Source organism: Rousettus aegyptiacus, unplaced genomic scaffold (assembly GCF_014176215.1).
Source record: "Rousettus aegyptiacus isolate mRouAeg1 unplaced genomic scaffold, mRouAeg1.p scaffold_m13_p_5, whole genome shotgun sequence".
Lineage (NCBI taxonomy): Eukaryota > Metazoa > Chordata > Mammalia > Chiroptera > Pteropodidae > Rousettus > Rousettus aegyptiacus.
Genome location: NW_023416308.1, coordinates 83,003,375 through 83,028,549, shown reverse-complemented (window position 1 = coordinate 83,028,549; position 25,175 = coordinate 83,003,375). Strand labels below are relative to the sequence as shown.

The 25,175-nt window shown below is 31.9% G+C and overlaps 1 protein-coding gene and 1 pseudogene across 5 annotated transcripts in view; both read left to right on the top strand.

Moving 5' to 3' along the window:
• SBF2 (SET binding factor 2) overlaps positions 1 to 25,175 on the top strand; it is a 364,550-nt gene that overhangs the window by 92,851 nt on the left and 246,524 nt on the right. The gene's annotated exons all lie outside the window — the stretch shown is intronic.
• On the top strand, positions 12,168 to 12,286 carry LOC118603150 (annotated as a pseudogene).

Below are 25,175 nucleotides of genomic sequence, written 5' to 3'. Positions count from 1 at the left end.
TTGCACATATGGTCAGATGACTTTTGACAAAGTTACCAAGACCATTCAATAGGTAAATGACAGTTTTTCAACAAATGGTACTGGGAAAACTGGATCTCCACATGCAAAAGAATGAAGTTGGATCCTTTCCTAACACTATACGCAGAAATTAACTCTAAACGGCTCAAAGACTTAAATGTAAGACTTTAAAACTCTTAGAAGGAAACATAGAGGAGAAGCTTAAAAAAAACATTGTATTTAGCAGTGATTTCTTGCATGTGACACCAAAGGTACAGGCAACCAAAGGAAGAATAGACAAATTTGACTTAGTGAAAATGAAAAAATTATGTATATCGAAAGACAATATCAACAGAGTAAAAAGGCATCCCACAGGATGAGAGAATATATTTTCAAATCATATATATAATAATTAATATTCAGAATATATAAAAAATTCTGCAAACTTAACAACCTGTTTAAAAAATGGGCAAAAGACTTGAATATACATTTCTCTAAAGAAGATAGGCAAATATACAATAAGCCAATGAAAATATCAACACCACTAATCATTAGGGAAATGCAAATCAAAAGTACAATGAGATACCAGCTTATACCCTTTAGGATAGTTACTAAAGAAAAACAAAACAGAAAATAAATGTTGACAAGGATGTGAAGAAATTGCAACCCTCATGCACACTCTTGGTTGGAATGTAAAATGATATCGTTACTATGGAAAACAATATGGAGGGCCCTAAAAAAATTAAAAATAGAATCACCATATGATTCTTGGTTATCAGATTGACTGTTGCGATAGTGCAGTGTTCGTGTGTTCAGGTGACCTTTATTTTACTTAATAATGGCCCTGCAGTGTAAGAGTAGTGGTGTTGGAAATTTGGATATGCCGAAGAGAAGCCATAAAATGCTTTCTTAAGTGAAAAGGTGAAAGTTCTCAATTTAATAAAGAAAGTAAAAATTATATGCTAAGGTTGCTAAGATCTGTGATAAGAATGATCTATTCATCAAATTAGGAAGAAGGAAAAAGAATTTTGTGCTAGTTTTGCTGTTGCACCTCAGACTGTAAGAGTTACGGCCATAGTGCGTAAGTAGGTGCTTGGTTAAGATGGAAAAGTTATTAAATCTGTGCGTGGAAGACATCAACAGAAAATGTCCTCCAAGTATCAGCATTGCGTTGTGCCAGGAAACATTAAACCTATATGAAGACTTCAGCAAGGGATCCCCTGAAACAAGTGATACAAAGCCATTTACTGCAAGCAAAGGATGGTTACACAGATTCAGGAATAGATTTGGACTGAAAAATATAAAAATTACTAGAGAAGCTGCATCTGCCAATGAAGACAGGTGCTGCCACATTTCTGGCAGAGTCGAAATTGATTAGGATTCAGTACTATCCATCATTTGAACAATGAACTGTCAATGATTTGAGGCATTCACTAGGGTGTATCCCCTGAGGATAAACGGGGACTGTACTGTATTGTTTAATGGATATAGAGATTCAGTTTTGTTTAATTGGCCTACTGCCCTCTCGTGTAGCTCATTAACAAGCAGCTGATATTTCTTCACTAATTAAAACAATTTCAAAATGTTAATAGTATAGAAAGCATCTCAGTTAATTATATGATGGCCAACATTACTTTAATATAGAAAATCTAATGAAGAAAGCAAAATTATAGAAATGCAAAAATCCTAAAAAGTATTAAATAATTGAGTATATCAACGTGTTTTGAAAGTAACATGTTATATAGTATTTATTCTGGAAATATAGCATGTGTTACTATAATGAATTATGTCAATATAATTCATTACATAGTGAAAGAATAAAACTACATAATTATTGTATTTATGATAAAATTCTTAATAAAACAATTTTTAAAACTTTATGGTAAATATAAGAGCATGTACATTTTTATTCATTTTTACATTGCAGAAATGGAGTTGACATTCCTTGGTTAAAGAGAAAGCCCAGAACCCTTAAAGTAAAAAAGAAAAGGATAAATCTACTGACAAATAAATTAAATGCTTCCATCAAAGGATAATTTCAAGTATTAGAAATACAACTATCATACAGATATAGAATGAACACTTGTCAAAAACTCATTCAACTTTTTAATTGATCCTAGAACTAGTAAGATAATAAAGTTAGATTCTAGAACATTTAAAGAACAGATACTTGTAAAATCTATCTGGAAAAGTTTTCTTTTTTTCCCAAAAGTTGCCATAAGAATAAGATCGATAAGATACAAAACTAGTTAATTTCCTGCAGAACTATAAAACCATAACCTTTAGATTTATGTCGTCTCTAGGACAGAAATGTATAAGTTACACAGAACTTCACAGTGTTGGGCTCTAATCAAATAGTAAATTAGAAAGTCCATAACAGGTTTATTCTCTTCAAAAATTAAGCGGTCCTTTGGTGGGCTTGTTAAAACAATGACCCAGTATACCATTGAAAGGGTATGATATACTCTTTCATTTTCAAGTTTTGGATAAATTTTTTAACACTGTGTAGTGTGGTAGATTTTGTCAAACAAGTTTTTATTTTATTTTACTTTTTTAAGAAAGGTTGTTATTTTTAACCAGTTGAATACCCAGAAATGAATAATAAAACCCAATAGAAAAAGATAGAATACAAACTGTTCACTGAAGAAGGCATTCATGTTGCCAACAACCATAAGAAGCTGCCTCCAGTCACAGTCATAATTTTTAAAGACAAAATAGCAGTGAATGAAGTGTTTGGCTATGAGGTTGGCCATAAAAGGTCTATAAGCAAGTGTTGGTAACTGTGTAGGCATATTCATGCATTAATGATAAGATTGTAATTTGTTACAAGCATGTTCATTGGTCTTTCTTATAATAGGAAAATACTGAAAACCTTTTCAGTAGCCTTACAGTTAGGTAAATACACCAAGTTTCAGATTTATGGAAAAGAATTAGGTAGATTTATCTGGAAGCTCTTCATGATACTCTTATATGAGAAAAGGAAGATGTGGACAAATATAAATTTTTATTTAAAAAATTGTTATATATGTATATTTATAGCTAGGTCTGAAGAAATATAGGAAAATTTATTTACTTTAGTTGGCATAAGAAAAAGTTTTACTTTTTAAAAAAGTAGTAATAGATGATTTTAATTCTCGTATATTTTAAAGAATTTTTTTTCGTATAAATACAAAAGTTTAAATATCATACTCTTTGGGAGATTTCCTGTTGTGGGTTTTTATAAAACTCCCTAGATAATAGGGAAATAATTCGATTTTTCCTATGGATTTTAGAGAGGAAGAAAGGAGAACAAATATTATGTAATATCCCAAAGTATATGTTATAAATAAACTACTAAGAGAGTAGGAATGAATATTTTTACTCAAATAAATTACAAGTATTTATGAGTTGGGCCTCGTATCTCATTTCTTATTTCCTTTTTTTCCTCAGTACTCTTCCTCTCTGCCTTTCTCTTTCAAAGGTGAACATTCTTGGATTCATTTGTAGTTTTTTTTTTTTTTTTTTGACACTGTAACCCTATGCATTCTTCACTTTCAGTAGAGAAAATAGGGGAAGGGTTTCCTCTAGTTGAGTCAGGTGGTTGGAATGGTGATACTAGGCAGGGAGGAGTAAAGCCAAGTAGTGAGCTGCTTATGTGGTGACTCATGTAAGAGTCAAGATTTGACAGCAGAAGAAAGGTATAGACAAAGCATGTGTGTGCTCACGCATACAGCTGTGAAGGTATGTATATACCTTACAAGGTATGCATCTTTCCAAGACTGCATAGTAATTTAATTTAACATTTATTTGATGAGTAAGGCTACTCAATATGAGTATCACTTCTCATTATATGCTATAATAAGTGATGCTTGCAAGTAATATGCCATGTGTAAGTAGAAGGGCCAACGTAGATTGTGCTTATTCAGACTCATATATTTCTGTCTTCACCACCAATATAAATGCATTTGGTATAGATTGAGAAATCATATCATTAAATTTGCTAAAACTGTGTGTAAATTTATAGTAATCAATAACTCAGTAAGAGTCAAACGATTCTCCTATGAGGAAAATTAAGTTCCTTTGCACAAATTGTTATCTAATTTTGCTACTTAAATATTTGCTTGTTTGGCCTGCTTTTAGGTCTTGGCTGTTCTGCATAATTGAGGGTGTCGAACAAATGATATGTTGGAAAATTCTCATGATTCAAATATTAATTAGATTTTTAGGACCTGCTTTGAGGTTTAACTCCACACTCTAAAATAACTAGGGAATATATAGTTTATTTTGTAGATCTCCAAGTAAGTGCTTGGTGTGTACCAAAGTATATCCTTAATTTTTTCCCCCTAAAAATAGTCAGCCTTAGGTGAAATAGGTAACCAAATAGAAGTTAGTCATTTTTAAAATTGGCTTGTGAGAGTACCAAATGTGAGTACTTGTGTCTCATCCTTGTGACTTAAAGCTTCTCCTTCTTACCATGTGAAAAAAAGAAATCTTTTCTTATCTAAATAGTGTTAAGGCTTTATATGTAAATATCTCAGTGAAAAATCAGAGACATTCCCAAATTCATATAATTTCTTAAAACAGAAGTGAATTAAAAGAGAAAATACTCAACGGCTAAAGGAGACTGGGTAGATTCCAGGAAGGGTGCAGTTTGAGCCGGTGGTAGAAGCAAACCTGTCTTACCTGAAAGTTTTGACTATTATCTAAGTGTATTTCAACCAGCCTGTCTGTGATTATTTTCCAAATGTTAATTCTATATCTAAGACTCCAAAGTTTATTCCTTGAATGTTACCAACTATTACTAATAGAGAAATGCAAATCGAAACCACTGTAGATATCACCTCACACCTATTACGATGACTACTGGCAAGAAAACAAAATAACAAGTATTAGCAAGAATGTGGAGAATTTTGGAACTCTTTTACACTGTTAGTGGGAATGTAAAATGGCGCAGTGGCTGTAGAAAACAGTATGGGGGTTCCACAAAAAGTTAAAAATAGAATTATCGTATGATTCGGCAATTCTGCTTCTGGGTATATACCCAAAATAATCGAAAGCAGAGTCTTAAAGAAATATTTGTTCATGACCGCAATATTCACAATAGCTAAAATACGGAAGTAACCCAAGTGTCCATTGACTGATGAATGGATAAAGAAAATGTGGTATTATATACATTGGCCTTATAAAAGAAAGTACTAAAAAAAAAAGTACTGGTACATGATACAACATGGATGGACCTTGGGGTTCACTGTATGGTTTCATATTTATATGAGGTCCCTAAAGTAGTCAGATCAGAAACAGAAAGTAGAATGGTGTTTGCCAGGAGCTGAGGATATATCGTTCAATGGATATAGCATTTCAGTCATGCAACATATTTTAGAGGTCTAGTAGCACAACAATGTGAATATAGGCAATACTGTTGTATTGTATACTTAAATATAGTTAAGATGGTAAATTCTGTGTTACTTGTTTTCACTACAATTAAAAAAATACATTGATACTGAGGCCTAACTGCCAAGATATTCTGATATATGGTGTGAGGTGGTGAGGTCCTGTCCTGGCATTGAAAAATTTTAAAAGCCTCCCAGGTGATTCTGTAGCATAGTCAGCTTTGAAATAAACATAAGGAATTGTAAGATAAACTACTAGGTAGATGATATTATGTAATCTTGTGAATAATTTCATTCTAGGAAATTAAATATTCTTTGATTTACATATTGTTAAATTCTAATTTATAAAGCAATAATTATTCATCCATCAGAGTTGAACTTAATTATTTTAATAGTTATTTGAAGAAATTTGTGAAAACGTATCAAGTTCTCTTATGAATGGTTTTCAGCCGTGCCAGCAAGGTAATAGCATATCACTTAGTCAAGAATTTTTTAAATCTACCTTTAACTTTATAGTGGTATACATACAGTTAAATAACATTTAACCTTAACTTTTGCTATATTTGAAAGATTAAGCACAAACTAGAATTGTGCTTGTTGTTGTATACCTCCAACATTTTTATCTGTACATATATCCAAATTCTCACTTTATGGATTTTTCAAACTGAAATTTGTCTCTAGTTTGTCGTTGATGCTATATTTATCATAAATGGTAAATGTATTTTATATGAAAGGCAAGATGAACAGGGAGTACCTAGACAAATTTTGTTATAGGATTTTAGGAAATATGGTACAAATTGGAGATTCAGAAAAATGTGTCAGATTTATTCAATAAAATACATTAGTAATACAACTACCATTTAAATTTTCTAAGTCTGGAATTTCTGCCTTAAATATATGGGAATATAAAACTTTTTTCAAGAACATTTTTACAGCCCTGAGTATTACAAAATATCTACTGGCACGATATTAACTTGGAACAGCAACTTGTTCTTATTTTAGTAGCCTTTTTTCCTGCAGATGTGACTTTAACAGAGGAAGATGTATGTGTATCTATATAGTGTTCAAGCAGGTAATCCAACAGTAGAAGTAAAGACAATAGTTATTTATTAAATGAGCTCTGCTCAGTTTAGATAAAGAATGCGTACAACTGTTTAGATGTTTGTAATTTCTAGTGTTCTTATAAAATTCTATTTTGAAGCTCTTCTAGGTAAATTTTAGAAACTAATTTTAACTACAATCATGTCATCTTTCATTTGGAGCAGGGAGCAGATATATTTAGTTTCTGTTCTAAAATGGGAGATGAAAAATTGATGGTAATGTTTCTTATATACAGTTATCATATGACATTAGAAAAACAGGATGTATAGTACAATCAAATATTATTTACTGTGAAATTATAAAATGCTTTATAAATATTTTCCCCTTACATATGTTAGAATGTACACTTTCTGATCACATTTTAAATTTGATCCTATGGCAGAATTGTTTCTTTGGGATAAATTTAATATTTCTTTAAAATTTTTCATAAGATTAATATCTTACTGAACAAGAATTAGACCAGACTTACCTACATATATGTGTATGCTTCTAACTTATCCTGACACTTGATTCTTTGCATTTTTCCTTTGTGCCTTTGTTATACTGTAGTCCCTGTCGTAATCTGGAATGCAAAAAGAACTTCCGGGAAGGACATAGTACTACTTAAAAAATGTACAAATAGGAATAGAGTCATCAGTCAGTGACTAAGGATAGCTGAATTCAGTTTCGCTGATGTTTAAATTGTCTAATGTCCTGTCCTGCAGTGAGACCAACATTTGGCATTCAATATCTGGGTTTGTGGGTGAGGTGAAAGGAAAGGTGAATTCTAATAATGAATCAAGGCAGGAACTGAGGGAGGCTTTGTTTGTTTCTTTAACTTGTTTTGTAATAAGATCACTTGTTTCAATGAGTAACCGAGTTGTAATGACATGAGAAATTGCACGTTGCCTGTAAGATGCAGAATGACATAGGAACTGCCAAAATTCTTTTCATTTATCATGAATTCCAGAAAGAGAACTTTTGACCAGAAGTATCACATTCCTTTTTTTTTTTCTTAAACTTAAACACTATTCATTCTTTAGGGAATACAGCATTCCAACTTTACTCAAAATCGCAAATGGAATCATATTGCATGATTGTAATCACACACACAAAAAAATGTGTAAATAGCACCCAAGAGAGACTCTTGAGGCTGCTTTACCAAGTTTAAATACAACTTTCTGTCTCTAAGCAAGTCCATAACTAATTCTCTCTCTCTACTCCCCTCCCAATAATCATACCTAATTTGTATTGGAACTTTAATTCAAAATTCATAAACTTTTAGTCTAATTGGGAAAGAGGAATTTCATTAGGTTAACATGTAATGAGACCTGTTTCATTAGGTTAACATGTAATGAGTCTTTATTTTTTATATTACACTAAAAAGCAAAATAAGACATATCTTTTGTTTTGTTCTTTATCTCGTGCGTCACTACTGTGTGAAGGGAAAGATCACTCAACTGGATTTTTGACTAGGTTGAACTATTTAGCTCTTTGATTTAATTTAATTATTTAATTTCTCTGAGATTCAGTTTCCTACATTTTAAGACCTCCTTTTCTTCAGAGCAGAGAAAGGATGGATAATGTTTTCCATATTTCCAAGGCTCTCAAACTCTAAGTTAAGAGAAAGGAGTAGTTCAGAAACAAATAGATAAGTGTCATTGGTAACTTATATAATAGTGTCTCTAGCTACAGTAGAAGTTCAGAATTAAGTAGATTAAGACTTGAATTGTGATGGAAGATGGAAGGGTTTTATTTTCTAGGAAGAAGAGGATTTGGAAGAAGTGAACAGATCAAAGCAGGATTATAAGGAAGATAGAGACTTCCTTTAAGAGACTGATGGACTAAAGTAAAGACTTGGGAGGTAGAAGTAGAGAAAAATGCTTATTAAAATTGCATAAATTTATCAAGCCAGATAGTGGGTGGCCTTGAAAGTTGTGTAGAAGTGTAGATTTGAATTAGAAGGCAGTAAGAATCTATAACAGATTCAGGAACAAGGGGGTTACATGACAAAAGCAGTGTTTTAGAAAATCAGTCTATCGGTGCTTTTTTGAAATGTTTGGAGAGTATTGGAATTTTCCCTGATGCATAAATTCTATCCTGGCACTGGAATTCAGCAATAAATTTTTAAAGATTTCATATTTTCTATTGTATTTAATTATCTTACTTGGTATATGGCAATCAACTTTATATTCTTACTATTTCAGAGCATCATTACAGTACAGTCTTTTAAAAATTTAACAGACAACTAGAGATTTAAATTAGAATTAAAACTCAATCACATTTGGTGCTACAAATGCAAATATCTCAACCAAACTGATATTCATATGATGAACAGATATTTTATGGGCACAATTGTGTTTGTAGTGGTATCATAACTTACTTTTCTGCATAATCACCAGGAGGTTTTTTGTGACGTTAATTAGAAGATCCATCCTGATTATAGAAATATTGAAGTATGAAAAATATGTCTTATATTTGAGATTATATGGCTTTAATAATGCCTTTAGCAGTATTATGTGTCTAGTAGATTTGAAGTCTCAATTAGTATTATATACTAATAATTGGAGCAATAAAATAGGTGAGGAGAGCTACAGAGTTTAATATTCAGAGTTAGCAGGAAGCAAAAAAGAATAGTTACAAATAATGGAAAATCAGATATGTGTACTACTAATGAATAGTAAGTGAGAGTATAGTATATTTTGTATGTGTACACAACAAGAAAACAGCTTTGGACCTCAGATTTTTATGTCTAAAATTAGGATGGTAAATCCAGCCAGGGTGATCATGGGAACAAATGAAAGATACTGTGTTTTAAATTTACCTAAAGGATTATGTAAACTCTCAATGTACTACCCAAATATATTTACGATTATTATTATCACTATTCTAAAAATACATAGCAAAATGTTGCAGTTCTTTGTTAAAAAGGTGATTTATAGAAAAGCTTAGAATAGCCAGTACTTGGTATAGGAATTTACATTTCCGGTATGATTTAAATCTATTATTATTTCAGGGAAAAGCATAAAATAATGATATATTTATTTGTTTACTGAAGCCAGGAATTTCTGTAATGATGATGAAGTCATCCACATCATAATTAAAAGAATAACATAAAACAAAAATGTATGTATATGTAAATAGTCCATACAGACTCAAATATACAGATGAACCTCTTTTTCATCTTCCTGGTCAGGGACCAATGAAATTACTTGGGGCCTGCCAAAAGCAAATTAACACATGTACCTGTTCTTTAGTTCCATTTTCATAGCTCATGGTACACAAGGTTCCCACATAATAAAGTAACCTCTGCTGAAGGTTGTAGACATTATAAACCATACAGGGGAAACAAACCACCATGCAGACAATCAGTAGACATAATACTATATACCTAAGCTGTATGATATAGACCAGGGGTCTCCAACCCCTAGGTGGCAGACCCCTACTAGTCCATGGCCTGTTAGGAGCCAGGCCTCACAGCAGGAGGTGAGCGGCAGTGAGTGAAACTTTATCTGTATTTGCAGCCGCTCCCCAGTGCTAGCAGCACCACCTCAGCTCCACTTCAGATCATTAGGCATTAGATTCTATCTAATAGGGGCACCAGTTCCTGGTGCCAAAATGGTTAAGGACTGCTAATGTAGACTATTGCTCCTAGGCTACAAACCTGACAGCATGTACTGTACTGATTACCGTAGGCAATCACAACGATGGTAAATATTTGTATATCTAAACATATCAAAGCAGAGAAAAAGTACAGTAAAAATATGGTATAAAAGGTAAAAAAAAAAATGGTACACTTGTTTAGGGCACTCACCATGAATGGAGCTTGCAGGACTGGAAGTTAATCTGGTGAGTCAGTGAGTGAGTGGTGAGTGAATGTGAAGGCCTGATCTTGGAAACTAAGCAGGATCCGGCCTGGTTAGTACTTGGATGGGAGACCACCTAGGAATACCAGGTGCTGTAGGTGTTAAAAAAAAAAAAAAAGAAAGAAAGATAAAATAACGGTAAGAGTATAGTAAATACATAAACCAATAACAGTTGTTTATTATCATTATTAAGTATTATGTCTTGTACATTAATGTGTTGCTCTATGACATAATGATGGCTATGTCACTAGATGGTAGGAATTTTTTAGTTCCATTCTAATCTTAGTGAGATCTCTGACGTATATGCAGTTTATTGTTGACCAAAACATTCTTTTTTACTGTAAATACAACAAGAACTTGAAATAATGGAAAAACCTTGAAGAGACTATAAAACTGTTTGAACATTAAAGTAACTGGTAATTAGAGATTAAAAGAAGGAATAGGAACCATAGTGGAGAATTTTCGCAATGGGAAAGAGGAACAAGAAGATCTGAAAGAACAAACAGTGCTTAGAAAAGGAAAAAATACAGTAATCGAAATGAAAATGTCTGTGATTTTCATTGAACAAACTTTTGTGTTCTTTCTGTGTGCCATGACTATAGTATCATATAATCATTTGAGGAGAGAATTAGTTAATTTGAAGAGCTATGAGGATATCATCCAGAAAACAGCACAGATATACAAAGAAAAAAAAATAAGGAAATGTTAAGTAAATAGAAGACAGAATGAGAGGGTCCAACTTATGTCTAATAGGAGTTTCAGAACCAGAGAGTAGAGAGAAGGAAGAAGAGATGATGTCTGAAAATGAAGATAAAAGCTTTAACTTTTCCAGAGTAATGAAAATCTAGAGATTTTAGAGTGAAGAAGTTCCCAGTATTCCAAATGATACATAAAAATGAATCCACACTTAAAAATAATGGTAATATTTATTGAACATTTATTTGCCAGGTGTGCTCTAGGCACTTTACATCTATTATCTCATTCAGTTCCTTCAGTATAAGAACTGTTTTTATTCCTATTTAAAAATTGAGAAAACTGAGCCCAGAGAAGTAAAAAACTTAAGTACACACAACTTGTAATTGATGGAACCAGTATGTGAACTTGGGCAAATCCCCCTGACAGCGTTGACCAAGAAATGATAGAAGTACATGCTAATAATATCAGAAATATAAAGGGTATATGTTGAGATTTTAAAAATTATAATAGTATCTTTGAAAAGGTGTATTCTAGAAATATGAAATTTTGAGTTAAATTTAGAATTTTTGAGTTTTTTAAAGAAACATGTAAATTACCAAAAGAGTTGACCAAAAGAAATAGATAATCTAAAAAGAACTCTAACCATTAAAAAATTTGGTTTAGTTTATGAAAACTGCATGTAAGGGAAACACCAGTCTAAATTATTATCAAAATTTTTATTAGTAAGTTACCTCATGTAGGAAATATTCCAGAAAATGAAAACTTGAATGATTTTCCTGAGTAATGTTTATCATATCTCTAAGTTACATCTCTCATTGCCCCACTAGACAGTAACCTTTATGAGGGCAGGGATCATGCTTTGCTTATTTGCCAACTGACTCTAACATTTAGTGGAATATCTATCTTGTAATATCTTGTGTTAGGTTCTCAGTAAATAGTGACTAAAAATATAGTAATATTTTAATGTTTTAGAAATATTTATAAATATTTCATAATTATAATCTTTCTCCTTACTTGACCTATCATAATTCCTATAGAGAAATACTAGATTGAACAAGTTTGTTTATATTTTGATATTTTTATGATTTACTCTATGAAAATATTTGTTTTATGAGGTTTTAATAAAAATACATAAGATTTCAAAAAATATTATAGATGTGTCTGTGGCCATGCCACCCTGAATGTGCCTGATCTTGTCTGATCTTGGAAGCTAAGCAGCATCGAGCCTGGTTAGTACTTGGATGGGAGATTACCTAGGAATACCAGGTGCTGTAGGCGTTAAAAAAAAAAATGTGTGTGTGTGTGTATAATAGATGTGTTAACTCATTGGAGAGCATACTTTCATGATGTACATGTATATCAAATCATCATGTTGTACACTTTAAATATCTTACAATTTCTTTTGTCATTTATACCTCAATAAAGCTGGAGGAAAGATACCACCAAAAATAGTATATCATTTTAAGCTTGTGTATTATTATTAGAGAATGTTCTCTGTCAGATATGGCAGTTCTTTGATACTTAATAAAATAATTTAATGGAGGAAAAAAATTCCCAATTTCTTTCTCCATCTTAAGTATACAGATTTAAATCACCTTTTTCTTCTTTATCTTTCATCATATTTTCAACATACTTGGTAAGAATTTGTCTATTTCCTTTTTTATGCACTTTTTAAATTTAGAGCTATGTCAGATTTAAATAATTTTTCTTTCTCTCATTTTACCTCTTCTGTTTATTCTTTTTATTTGTATGTTCTGTTTCTTGCATCCTACAGACTTTATTTTCTCCAGTGATGTGTTTGCTAACTGACTTATTAAAGATTCCAGTTATCCTTGTTTGATGGTAAATCCCAGATTTACTCTCAGGTTTTTATTATTCTTTCATGGGTTTAAATCAAGGAAAAGGCAGGTATATTTCAGAAACGAAGGATTCAATCTTATGTATAGAATGTGACATTTTAAGTTTATGGCTAGTGTTACTCATATTTTGTTCCCCGAAAGCGGAGAATTTTTGTTTTTCTGCAGTTTAGAGTAAATTTTGTGCAAATTCAAGTGTGAAGTTTAAATAAAACTTAAAACTGTTTAAGCAAATAAGAGGTTTTGTGCCTGATAGATATTTTTAAGTGAAAAGAAAACATCTGTAACAGAGCACTTAAATTTTTGTTCTTAATTTATTTGTGTTTAAGACCCAACCACAGTTACTTACATCCAGGGAAGAATTTTTAGTGAAGCTGAGTTATTGGCAGAATACCAGAATTGTGCATTAAACAAATATGTGTGGGTGTAAAATTATTTCTGGTACTTTATAGTATTGGAAGTGAAACACTGTTATCTCTGATTTGAGTTATTGTAGTTTTACTGAAGCCATAGCATATATTCTTGTTCATTGCTTCATACTTATTTTCAATGCATATAGCAAATCATCCCCATCCCTTAGGTTAAGTAGTAATTATTCATATAATATTTCCTACCTGTAAATTTTGTGCTTTTAGTTCAAGATTTAAATTCTTGGAATACACATAAAATGCTTCTGTGAAATCATAAATTATATTTTTATTAAAATTAAAGTAGGTTAATAAATTTAAAATATTAATGCCAGGATATCTTAAATTTAATGTTCTTATTAAATCCTTGAAAACATAAGATATACAAAAATTAAGTCATTTTAATATGTTTGTGTATATTTTTACTTTTGTAGTTTGTGTTGATGCACAATTAGCTGCTATTTCTTAATGTGTGAAAGAATGTTCATATAAGTATTTATTGAAATTACATTCACAACTATCGTAACTAATTAATATATGTATATATCCTTTTCCCGGATAAAATGAAACATTTCAACAAGATCACTTATTTTCTTGGATATATTTTTAAAAAATTGAATAAGAGCTATTAAGTATTTAAAGGATCTCTGGTGGAGCAAAGGAAATGTATGTGCCAGAGGAACCATTTTTGGTTTTAGTTAGTTGAGATCTTAATATGATGGAGATTGGTTTTTGTGATATTTAATTTTTTAATTATTGAACTTGTGTCACTGTATTATAAGATGACTTCAAACTTTGGGACTATACAATTAGATTCAGATGTGTTACTAATTTAATTAAATTTTGCTGTGATTCATTTATTTCTGTGTAGAAATTTATCTCAGATGTTGAGGTTATGATATTTTAATTAAAATTGTAGACGTATTTTTTCTTTTTTCTTTCCTTGTAATGTTAACACAAAAATTGTCTAAAGCAATTTGGTGTAATTAGTATGGCTACTGAACACTGAGAAAATTGGTAGATTATAAATGTTAAATTGATTTCGAATTACCAGTTACTTTAATGTTCATTGATAATGTAGCAACTGTATATGTAGTTTGATTAGTTTAATAATAATTCAGTAAATGACTGCTTAAGAGTAGTGCAAGACTCATTGGTAGGTTTCCTCTTTTGCCGGTTCTTAGTGTATTTTTAAGTGACCTCAAAAGCAGTGAAGAAATGTTTTATTTTTCCTCAAACATATAAAATACATCTGGAAGAATAAATTCACATCTGGTTCATGGATTTCCTCCATGGAGATGATCCAAATTCAGTGTCAAGATTAGAGTTTGTACTCATGGGTTTGCAGAATCGTGTACGGAGTTTGAAATATTTTGTTTGCAAGTAGTTGGGAAAACAATTGATTCAGATGTTTGTGTTAAGTTCTAATTTTAGATGTATTTGTCCCTCATTAAAAATAAAAATGTTTTGTGCTTCATAATATAACCGAGTTACTTATAAACACTGCTTACATTTAACAAGATGTTTTGTGTAACCATTCTAACATTGTTTTATGAAAGTTTTATGAGAGATCAATTAAATTGTTAAACTTATCAGATCATGATCATTGGTAACCTTAACCGTTAGTAGAAATGTACTTCTCATACATAGTATTGTGTACTCTTAATTATACTTCATTGACTCAATTTAGAAGCAGTAACAATCAATTTTTAATTGTCGTATTCTAAATGTCTGCCCAAATGGGATGTGTATGTTTGGAGTCTCAGAATATAATGGTGTCTGTACAGAGTTCCTCCCTCAGCCTCCCTATGGCTAACAAATGTATTTGTGTCTGAATGAAGTCCCTAGAGTAGCATAAAGTAGAAGCATTTATGAGCTCAATCCAAGAAGCATGTGAACTAAAAATAATATTGTCAAACTTTTATGAATTATTTGTCTTATGCATTGAGATTGCCAAATTAAGCTGCTAGTCATGTGAGTTAAACTTAGTACACTAGAACAAATGGGCGTTGCTTGTTAAAGATGTTTGGTTTTTTCCAAGGATTATTTTTTGGCCCTATAAAATTTGATATATTTTCTGTATATAACATAATAAAGTTTATTTGCGATAAATCTATAGCTATTTGTTTTTCTATGTTTTTTAACTTTGAACTTTTAGTAGAATAGAAAAATGCATCTTGCATATGTGTCTAATTTAATGGTTTCTAAACAGTATGGCAAGAATTTTTGTGTTTCAGCAGATTTTCCAGTGCATCACCGAATTGTAGGTATTATGAGTCTTGGAAAGGACCAGTCTTAAAGGGGTCCTGCTTTTTTCTTTTGCTCCTCCTTTGTAACATTTCATCCCACTATAGTCATTGACATATAAAATATTTTTCTTATCAAATGAGAATTAAGATGGAAACATTAATTTTTTGATTATATTTATACTAGTGTTTTTAGAAAATCTCATCTGGTATATACGGCTACCTTAAAAAGTCATCCCATTACTGTTAGCTTTCATAACCTTCTTTGATGTTCTGTGCTCCTTACTTTTTGTTCCATAGGCTTATGAATACTACCTAATTTTACCACAGGGAAGTCTGAATAGATGCTTCATGGATGCATTGATCTGTTCATGTATTAACCATTGATACACTGACTTCGTATATATACACATGTATTATTTCTTGAGGATCTTTGTAGCAGGCACTTTTCAGAGTACTATTTTTAAGCTTCAAAAATTTTTACCTTTCTTTCATATAGTGGAACTCCTTCCTTAGGCTCTGTTATTTATACAATTTATAGCCCAGTTTGTTCTGTTCTTTCTCAATTCCATATCCTTTGCTTTCATCTTACTTTGAATTCGTGATCACCTACTTTGGTAAATACCATTTGATGGTTGTATTTTGAGACTCAGACATGTGAAATAATGGTGTTCTTATTGCAAAGGGTATACTTTAATAACTTTTAATGTATATCCATGAAACCACAACTATAATCAAGATAATGGATATATCCATCACCTCGAAAGTTTTTTCATGCTGCTTTGTAATCCTTTTTCCCCATTTTTCCCCATCCCCATACAAAAACTGATTTACTTTCTGTCACTATACATTTGTGGTGGGTCTAATGGTGGCCTCCCAAAAGATATGTTCACTTGGAACCTGTGAATATGACCTCATTTAGGAGATGTAATTAAGGATCTAGAAATGAGTTCATTGTAGATTAGGGTGGACCTTCAATCCAATTACAAGTGTCCTTATAAGAGAAAGAGACAAGATAATAGAGAGTTGATGCAGTGGAGGTAGAATTTGGGATGACACATCTACAAACCAAAGATTGCCAAGTATTGCTGGCAGCCAGCAGACACTAGGTGAGGGGCATAGAGTAGATTCTTTCTCAGAGCCTGTGGAAAGATTCAACTCTACTGACACCTTAATTTTGGTTTTTTGGACTTCAGAACTGTGACAGAATAAATTTCTGTTGTTTAAAGCCACTGAATTTTGTGGTAATTTGTCACAGCAGTCCAATGAAATGGATGCAAGATTAGTTTTCATTTTTTTGACTTTTATATAAATGGAGTCATGCAATATGTATTCTTTTTATTCTGGATTCTTTCACTTGGCATATTTATTTTGAGATCCATCTTTGTTGTTGAATGTATGAATTATTTACTTTTGTATTATATTCCATTGTATGTATATTAACACAATTTGTTTATTCACTTGATGAACATTTGGCTATTTCTAATTTTTGGCTATTATAAATACAGTTGCTGTGAACGTTGTGATAATTCTTTGTGTGGACATATGAATTCTTTTCTCTTGAATAAATTCCTAGAAGTTGAGTAACTGAGTATATTTAACAATGTATATGTATTTAATTAACATTTTAAAGAAACTGCCAAAGCATTTTTGAAAACACTGTACCATTTTATATTCCTTCAAGTAGTTTATCAGAGTCCCAGTGCTTCCACACCCTGGCCAGCTCTTGGGAGGGTCAGTCTTTTTAAATTTAGCCATTGGGCTGGTGGGTAGTAGCAGCTCATTGTGGTTTTAATTTTCATTTTTCTAATGAATTAGAGTATTGAACAATTTCTCATTTGCCAGTTTGCCACCTATGTATCTTATTTGGTAAAGTATGTGTTCATATCTTCAGCCCATTTAAAAAATTTTTTTTTGTTTGTTTTCTTACTGATTTTATAGATTTAAAAAAATCTTCTGGATACAAAACTTCACTAGGTATAAGATTGGTAAATATTTTTTCTCAATCTACGTCTTGTCTTTTTATTTGTTTATAAGTATCTTTCAAAGAGCAGAATTTTTCAATTTTAATGAAGTCCAATTTAATAAATTTTAATCATGTTTTTTGTGTGGTGTATCTCAGAAATCATTGTCTAATAGATGTAAAAAAGGTTTTTTTCCCCTATTTTTTTATATTAACAGGTTTTACTGAGATATAATTTACATATAATAAACTACACATATTTGAAAAGTTTCGACATATAACTACACCCAGGAAACCACCACTGTGGAGATAATGAATGTATTCATCATCCCTAATAATTACCTATTGCCCTTTGTAGTTTTTCCCTCCTCTCCTTTCCCATCCACCTCCCTTTGCCTGTCATTTACTTATCCTCTTTCTGTCCCTATAGATTTAAATTGCAGTTTTTAGAGTACTCCGTTTTGTCTGTGTATTTGAGTCAACACAATTATTTTGAGGTTAATCTATATTGTATCATGTATCAGTAGTCCACTCCTTTTTTTTTCCTTCTGATTAATATTACATTGTATAGATATTCTAGAGTTCCATCATCCATTTACCTGTTGGTGGATATTTGGGTTGTTTTCACTCTTGGGCTATTACAAATAAAAATGCTGTGAACATTTATGTATTTTTTTTGGGGGACATATGCTTTTTTTAACTGTTGGGTAAAACTCCAGTAGTAGAATGGCAGGTGTATGTTTAACTTTTTAAAGAAGTGTCTAAACCTTTTTCCAAAGTGGTAATATCATTTTATATTTTCACCATCAATGTATGTGAACTCTTGTTTTTTCACATTCTCACCAACACTTAATATGCTTGGTCTTTTTAATTTTAGCCTCCTAATAGATAGATATATAGTAATATCTCATAATTTTAACATGCACTTCCTTAATGACTAATATTGTTGAGCATATTTTTATGTTGTTTTTTTGCCATCTGAATATCTTCTTTGCTGGGGTGTCTATTCAAATCTTTTGTAATTTTCTAATTGAGTTGGTTTTCTCTAAAGTTTTGAGTGGTCTTTATGCATATGTGTCCAGGTTCTTTATTGCATATATATGCTTTCCAATTTTTTTTCAAGGATGTGGCTTGTGTTTTCATTTTTATAACAGTAGTAATTTTTTTGAAGAGTAGATGTTTAAATTTTAAGAGTATGCATTTTATGAAAATGTTTTCTTTTACTGATTATGAGTTGTCATATCTAAGAAATTGTTGCCTAATCCAAAGTAGTCACTAATATTGGTCTCTTTATGTTTTCTTCTAAAAATTTATTTTCAGTGTTTTAAGTTGAGGTCTAGTTTATTTTTTGCATATAGTGCAAGGTATGGATGAAAGTTCACTTTTGCCTGTGGAAATCCAGTTGTCTGAGACTTTTGAAAAGACTATCTTGCTTCAGTGAATTTGCCTTTGCACTTTTGTCAAAATTCAGTTGTCTCTACGTGGGTAGATTTATGTCTATACTCTGTTCTGTTCCATGATCTATTTGTCTCGATGTCAGTACTGCACTATTTTGAATTCTTTATCTTTAGTAGTCTTGAAATTTGACCTTTGCCTTTTTTTTCATAGTTGTTTTATCTATTTCAAGTTCTATAAAGAATAATAATTTGCTTTTCAGTTTCTAAATGTAAAAGCCTGCTGGAATTTTGATTGGGATTCTGTTGAATCTATAGACCAATGTGAGGACAGTTGACAGTTTATTGTTTTTTTCACATCCTCTGTTGGATTTATCTCTTTCATATACTGATACTGGTATAAATAACATTGTTTTTAAATTTCATGTTCAGTTTGTTACAGTATGTGAAAATTAAGTTGAGTTTTCCATACTAATCTTGTTTCTTTCAACCTTTTAAAACTTACAAATTATTTCTATTAGCTTCGTTGGTAGATTCCATTATATTTTTAAACAAGCTTAGGGATCCTCAAACTATGTGTCAGCCACTTGTTTTTGTAAATAAAGTTTTACTGAAACACAGTCATGTCCATTTGTTATTTATTGTCTATGGCAGTTTTCAGTCTATAATGGCATGTTGAATGGTTGTGATAGAAACCAAATGGCCCACAAGCCTAAAATATTTATGTTCTATGCCTTTAAAGAAAAAGTGTGCTGACCTGTGAACTAGATGATAATATAGTCTATGAATAAAAACCGTTTTCTTTCTAACCTGGGTATATTTTACTTCTTTTTCTTGCTTGATTGCACTGCTAAATCTTCTAGTACCATACTAAATAGAAGTGGTAGCCACAGACATTTGTCTGGTTATCAAATATAGGGAGAAAATATGACCTTTTATCTATGCGTATATTAGTTATAGGATCTGCCATACTTTGCTGCTGAAAGCTTGATGTAACTGCTACTTTCTGTCACCCATTTTTGCTTTTTTGTACTACTGGCTAATGTCTGATTGGCAGAGGTGTGGTCACATACCTTAATGTGGCTGCAGCAAAGACTGAGGGAAAGTATTTGGCATTTTCAGTTTATGTTACTGGTATGACCTCATAAATTAGGTATTCCCTAAATATAAGAAGTGCGTGCTGGAAAGGAGTTCAAGATGGCTCCCTTCATCCCATGAGGAGTTCAAGTTCACCTCCTCTCATGGACGTACCAAATCTAAAGCTACAGATGGATTAATTTCCTCTGAAAAAAAACCCTGAAAACTAGTTGAATAGCTCTGCCACAACAAAGGCTAAAAAGACCACATCGAGACAGGTGGGAGAGACAGAGATACAGTCTTGCCAAAACCCTCACCCCGTGTAGTAGCCTACAGTTAGAAGGAATCTTATAATTATGGAACTTCTCCCTAAGGAGCAATGGGTTATCTCCCAGAAAGGAGCTTATACACTCATCTGCAGCCCCAGTTTTTGCAACTGTCACCAGGGAGAATCCTCTGAATCACCTGATTCGGTCATCAGCATGGATTATGATTGCAGTCCCAGAAGGAATGTATATATTTTCATACTTTAAAAGCTGCTGCCTGAGGGTCTAGCTTCCAATCAACTTGAAACTTGGTGCTGACTGAGATCCCTCCCTTTGGATCACTGACAGTGCTTAGCACAACTTTAACAACTGTGACTCATCAAGAATAAACTAGACTGCTTAGACAATCAGAAATGTTCCAGAGACAACCAAGAGTGTGGGCAAAGTTGAATGATAAGGCTCATTGCCTGCACAAAATTACTCCCTCAAGATTCAGAGTGATAACTGTTTTGCCTAATACATATATATATATATATATATATATATATATATATATATAAAACCACAGAGAGATAAGCAAAATGAGCAAAGAGGGGAACACTTCCAAAAGAAAGAACAAGATAAAACCCCAGGAAAAGGACCTTAAATGAAATGAAGGTAGGTAATATACCTGATAAAGAATCCAATGTAATGGGTCATAAAGATGCTTACAGTGAGAACTTCAACAAAAATATATTAAACATATGAGAGTACCAAACAGAAGTCACAGAACTGAAGAATACAATAACTAACCTGGAAAACATGCTAGAGGGGTTCAACAGCAGACTAGATGAATCAGAAGAATGGATCTGCAATCTGGAAGACAGAGCAGGGGGAAAAAAAAAGTAAAGATACCTTTGGGACGACATCAAGCAGAATAACATTTACATTATAGAGGTCCCAGAAGGAGAAAAAAGAAAGGGACAACAAATGTATTTGAAGACATAATGGATTAAAACTTTCCTAATTTAGGGAAGGAAACAAACATGCAGGTCCAGTAGTCACAGTTTCAAATAAGATTATCCTAAAAAGACTGACACCAAGACACATAATTAAAATGTCAAAAGTTAAAGAGAGACACTTAAAAGCAGCAAGAAAAAAACTTGTTACATTCAAGGAAACTCCCATAAGACCAGCAACTGACTTTAGCAGAAATTTTGCAGGCCAGAGGGAATTAGCTGAATTATTCAAAGTGATGAAAGCAAAAAACTTCCAACAAGAATGCTCTGCCCAGCAAGGTTATCATTCAGAATCGAAAGAGAGATAGTTTTCCAGAGGAGCAAAAGCTAAAAGAGTTCATCACCACTAAAACGGCCTTACAAGAAATGTTAAAGGAGCGTCTTTATCCTGAAAAGAAAAAGCACTAATATAATAAAACACATGAAAGGAAAAATCTCCCTGGTATAAAATATGACATCAAAAAAAACATAAAACATGGGGTCAAGATGGAGTAAAAATGTAGTTTTAAGAATGCATTCATAGTTAAGTTGCTGTCAACTTAAGATAGACCGCTTTATACATAGGCTGTTACATGTGAACCTCATGGTTACCACAATCCAAAAACCTGTTGTAGAAACACAAAAGATAATGAGGAAGAAATCGAAACGTAACACTAAAGAAAGTCACCAAACCACAAGGAAAGAGAGCAAGAGAAAAAGAAAGGAACAGAGAGGAACTACAAAACAGCCAGAAAACAATGAACAAAATGGTAATAAGTACATACCTATCAATAATTATTTTAAATGTAAATAGACTAAATTTTCCAGTCAGAAGATATAAAGTATCTGAATAGGTGAAAACACAGCTCATCTGTATTTACCTATAAGAGACTCACTTCAGATTTAAGGACACATACAGACTGAAATGAAGGGCGGAAAAAAGATTTGCCTGCAAATGTAAACTAAAAGGTAGTGTATCTATATTCATATCAGACAGTATAGACTTTAAAACAAAGACCATAAAAAAAGACAAAGGCGGGGCATTACATGTTGATAAATGGGTCAGTCTAATAAGAGGATGCATTTGTATATATTTATGCACCAAACATGGAACACCTGAATATATAAAGCAAATATTAACAGACTTAAAGTAAGAAATTGACAGCAATGCTATAATAGTAAGGGACTTTAATACTCCAGTTACATTAATGGAAAGATCATCTATACAGAAAATCAGTAAGGAAACATTGGCTTTAAATGATACATTAGACTATACGAATTAGTAGACATATACAAAACATTCCATCCAGAAGCAGTAGATATACATTCTTCTCAAGTGCACGTGGGACATTCTCAAGGATGGATCACATGTTAGGCCACAAAACAAGTCTCAGTAATATTAAGAAGATTGAAGTCATGTTAAGTGTCTTTGCTGACCACAGTGGAATGAAACTAGAAGTCAGTTACAAGAAGAAAACTGGTAAATTGGAGAATTAAACAATGTGCTACTGAATAACTAATGAATCGTTGAAGATATCAGTAAAATTAATAAAATACCTTGAGAAAAATGAAAATGGAAATACAGCATTCCAAATATCAAAATACAAAATCCATAGACAGAAATATATTGCATTTCTATACACTAATAATGAACTATCAGAGAAATTTAGAAAACAGTCCCATTTATAGCTGCATCAAAAATAATGATTTACCTAGGAATAAATTTAACCAAGGAGGTGAAAGGCCAGTACACCGAAAATAAGACATTGATAAGAAATCGAAGACATAAATTAATGGAAAGGTATTCCATGCTCATGGATAGGAAAAATTAACATTGTTAAAATATTCATACTACCCATAGCAATCTACAGATGCATTGCAATTCCTATCAGAATTCTAATGGAATTTTTTTTTTTACAGAAATAGTAAAAATAATTCTAAAATTTGTATGGAACCTCCAATAGCCAAAGCAATTTTGAGAAAGAAGAACAAAGATGGAGATATCATGCTCCCTGATTTAAAACTATACCACAAATCCACATTATTCAAAACAGTATGGCACCGGCTTATTGTTAAAAACAGACACATAGATCTATGGAACATAATAGCCCAGAAATAAACCAATATACATATATCTGTATGTGTGTATATATATATATACACAGACATATGTATGTATATTTATAAATACATACATATATTTGTATATACATACACACACGTATGTGTGTATATGTGTATGTATATTCAATTAATTTAAAACAGTTGCCCCAAAGAATGGGAGAAAAGACAGTCTCTTCAATAAATGGTGCTGGGAAAACTAGACATCCACATGCAAAAGAACGAAACTAGACCATTGTCTTGTACCATACACAAAAATTAACTCAAAATGGCTTAAAGATTTGAGTACAAGATCTGAAACCATAAAATTCATAGAAGAAAACATAGGCAGTAAGCTCCTTGATATCAGTCTTGGTGATGACATCTTGGATTTGTCACCAAAAGCAAAGGTAACAAAACCAAAGATAAATGGGTAGGACTACATCAAACTAAAAGACTTCTGCAAAGCAAGGAAAAAATCAACAAAATGAACAGGCAACTTATTGAATGAGAGAAAATATTTGCAAATCATATAATCAATAAGAGGTTAATGTCCAAAGTATATAAAGAATTTACACAACTCAATAGCAAAAAAACAAACAAACAAAACAAAACGAAACAAAAAACCCCTAGTGATTTGATTAAACAATGGGCAGAGAATCTGAATAGACATTTTTCCACAGAAGACATGAAGATAGCCAATAGCACTAATCATCAGGGAAATGCAAATCAAAACCACAATGTCACTTCACACCTATTATAATGACTGCTATCACCAAGAAAACAAGAAATAACGAATGTTGACAAGAATATGGAGAAAAGGGAAACCTTGTGCATTGTTGGTGGGAATATAAATTGTTATAGCCACTATGGAAAACTGTAGAGGTTCCTCAAAAAATTAAATGTAGAAGAACCATGTTACCCAGCTAGCGTGCAAAGATATGGACACAATCTTTGTGTTCATTGATGCTTGAGTGGATAAAGAAAATGTGGTATTATACAATTGAATATTACTCAGCCATAAAAAAATAGGAAATCTTGCCATGGATTTCCTACATGGATGGACTTTGAGAGAATTTCACTAAGTTAGATAAGTCAGAGAGAGAAAGACAAATACTATATGATTTCACTTATTTGTGGAGTCAAAAAATTAAACAAATGTGCAAGAAAAAACAACAAAACTCATATATATGGAGAATAGGTTGATGGTTATCAGAAAAGGGTGTTGGGTGAATGGGGTCACTATATGGTGACAATGGTAATTGGACTTGTAATTATTTTGTAGTGTACAGAATGATTAAATTATTATGTTGCATATCTGAAACTAATACAATGTTATATATCAGTTACCTTAATTAAATAAAAAATTGAGTTCCGATGTTTTGCAGACTAAAAGAATATCAGATACCTACTGCTTCCATCATTCCAAAGGTATTTGTATTGCAGCGATACCAAAGTTATTTCCTCAGGTTTTTTTTAAATTCTCCTATTGGTACCTTTAGTTATGCCATTTCTTCACCCTTCTCTCCAAATACTATCATTCCTAGGCCAAACTTAAATTCTACTACCTATAATCATTCCTGGGACATAGTGTTTTATTTTTCTTTTGAACATCTATAGCATCTACTTATTTCCAGTCATTCAGAGAGGAGGAAATACTTACCAAATTATTGATGTCAGCAATATCCTGATCTTAAGATCAGGGAAACACTTTATAGGAAAAGAAACAACAGGCGAAGATAGTTATCTAGCGAAGATAGATAAAAATATACTTTACGAAATATTAGCAATGTGAATCTAGCAATATAAAGTAAGTAATGTACTATGACCAAGTGGGCTTTTTATCCCAGGAATACAAGGATTGTTCACAATCATTAAAAG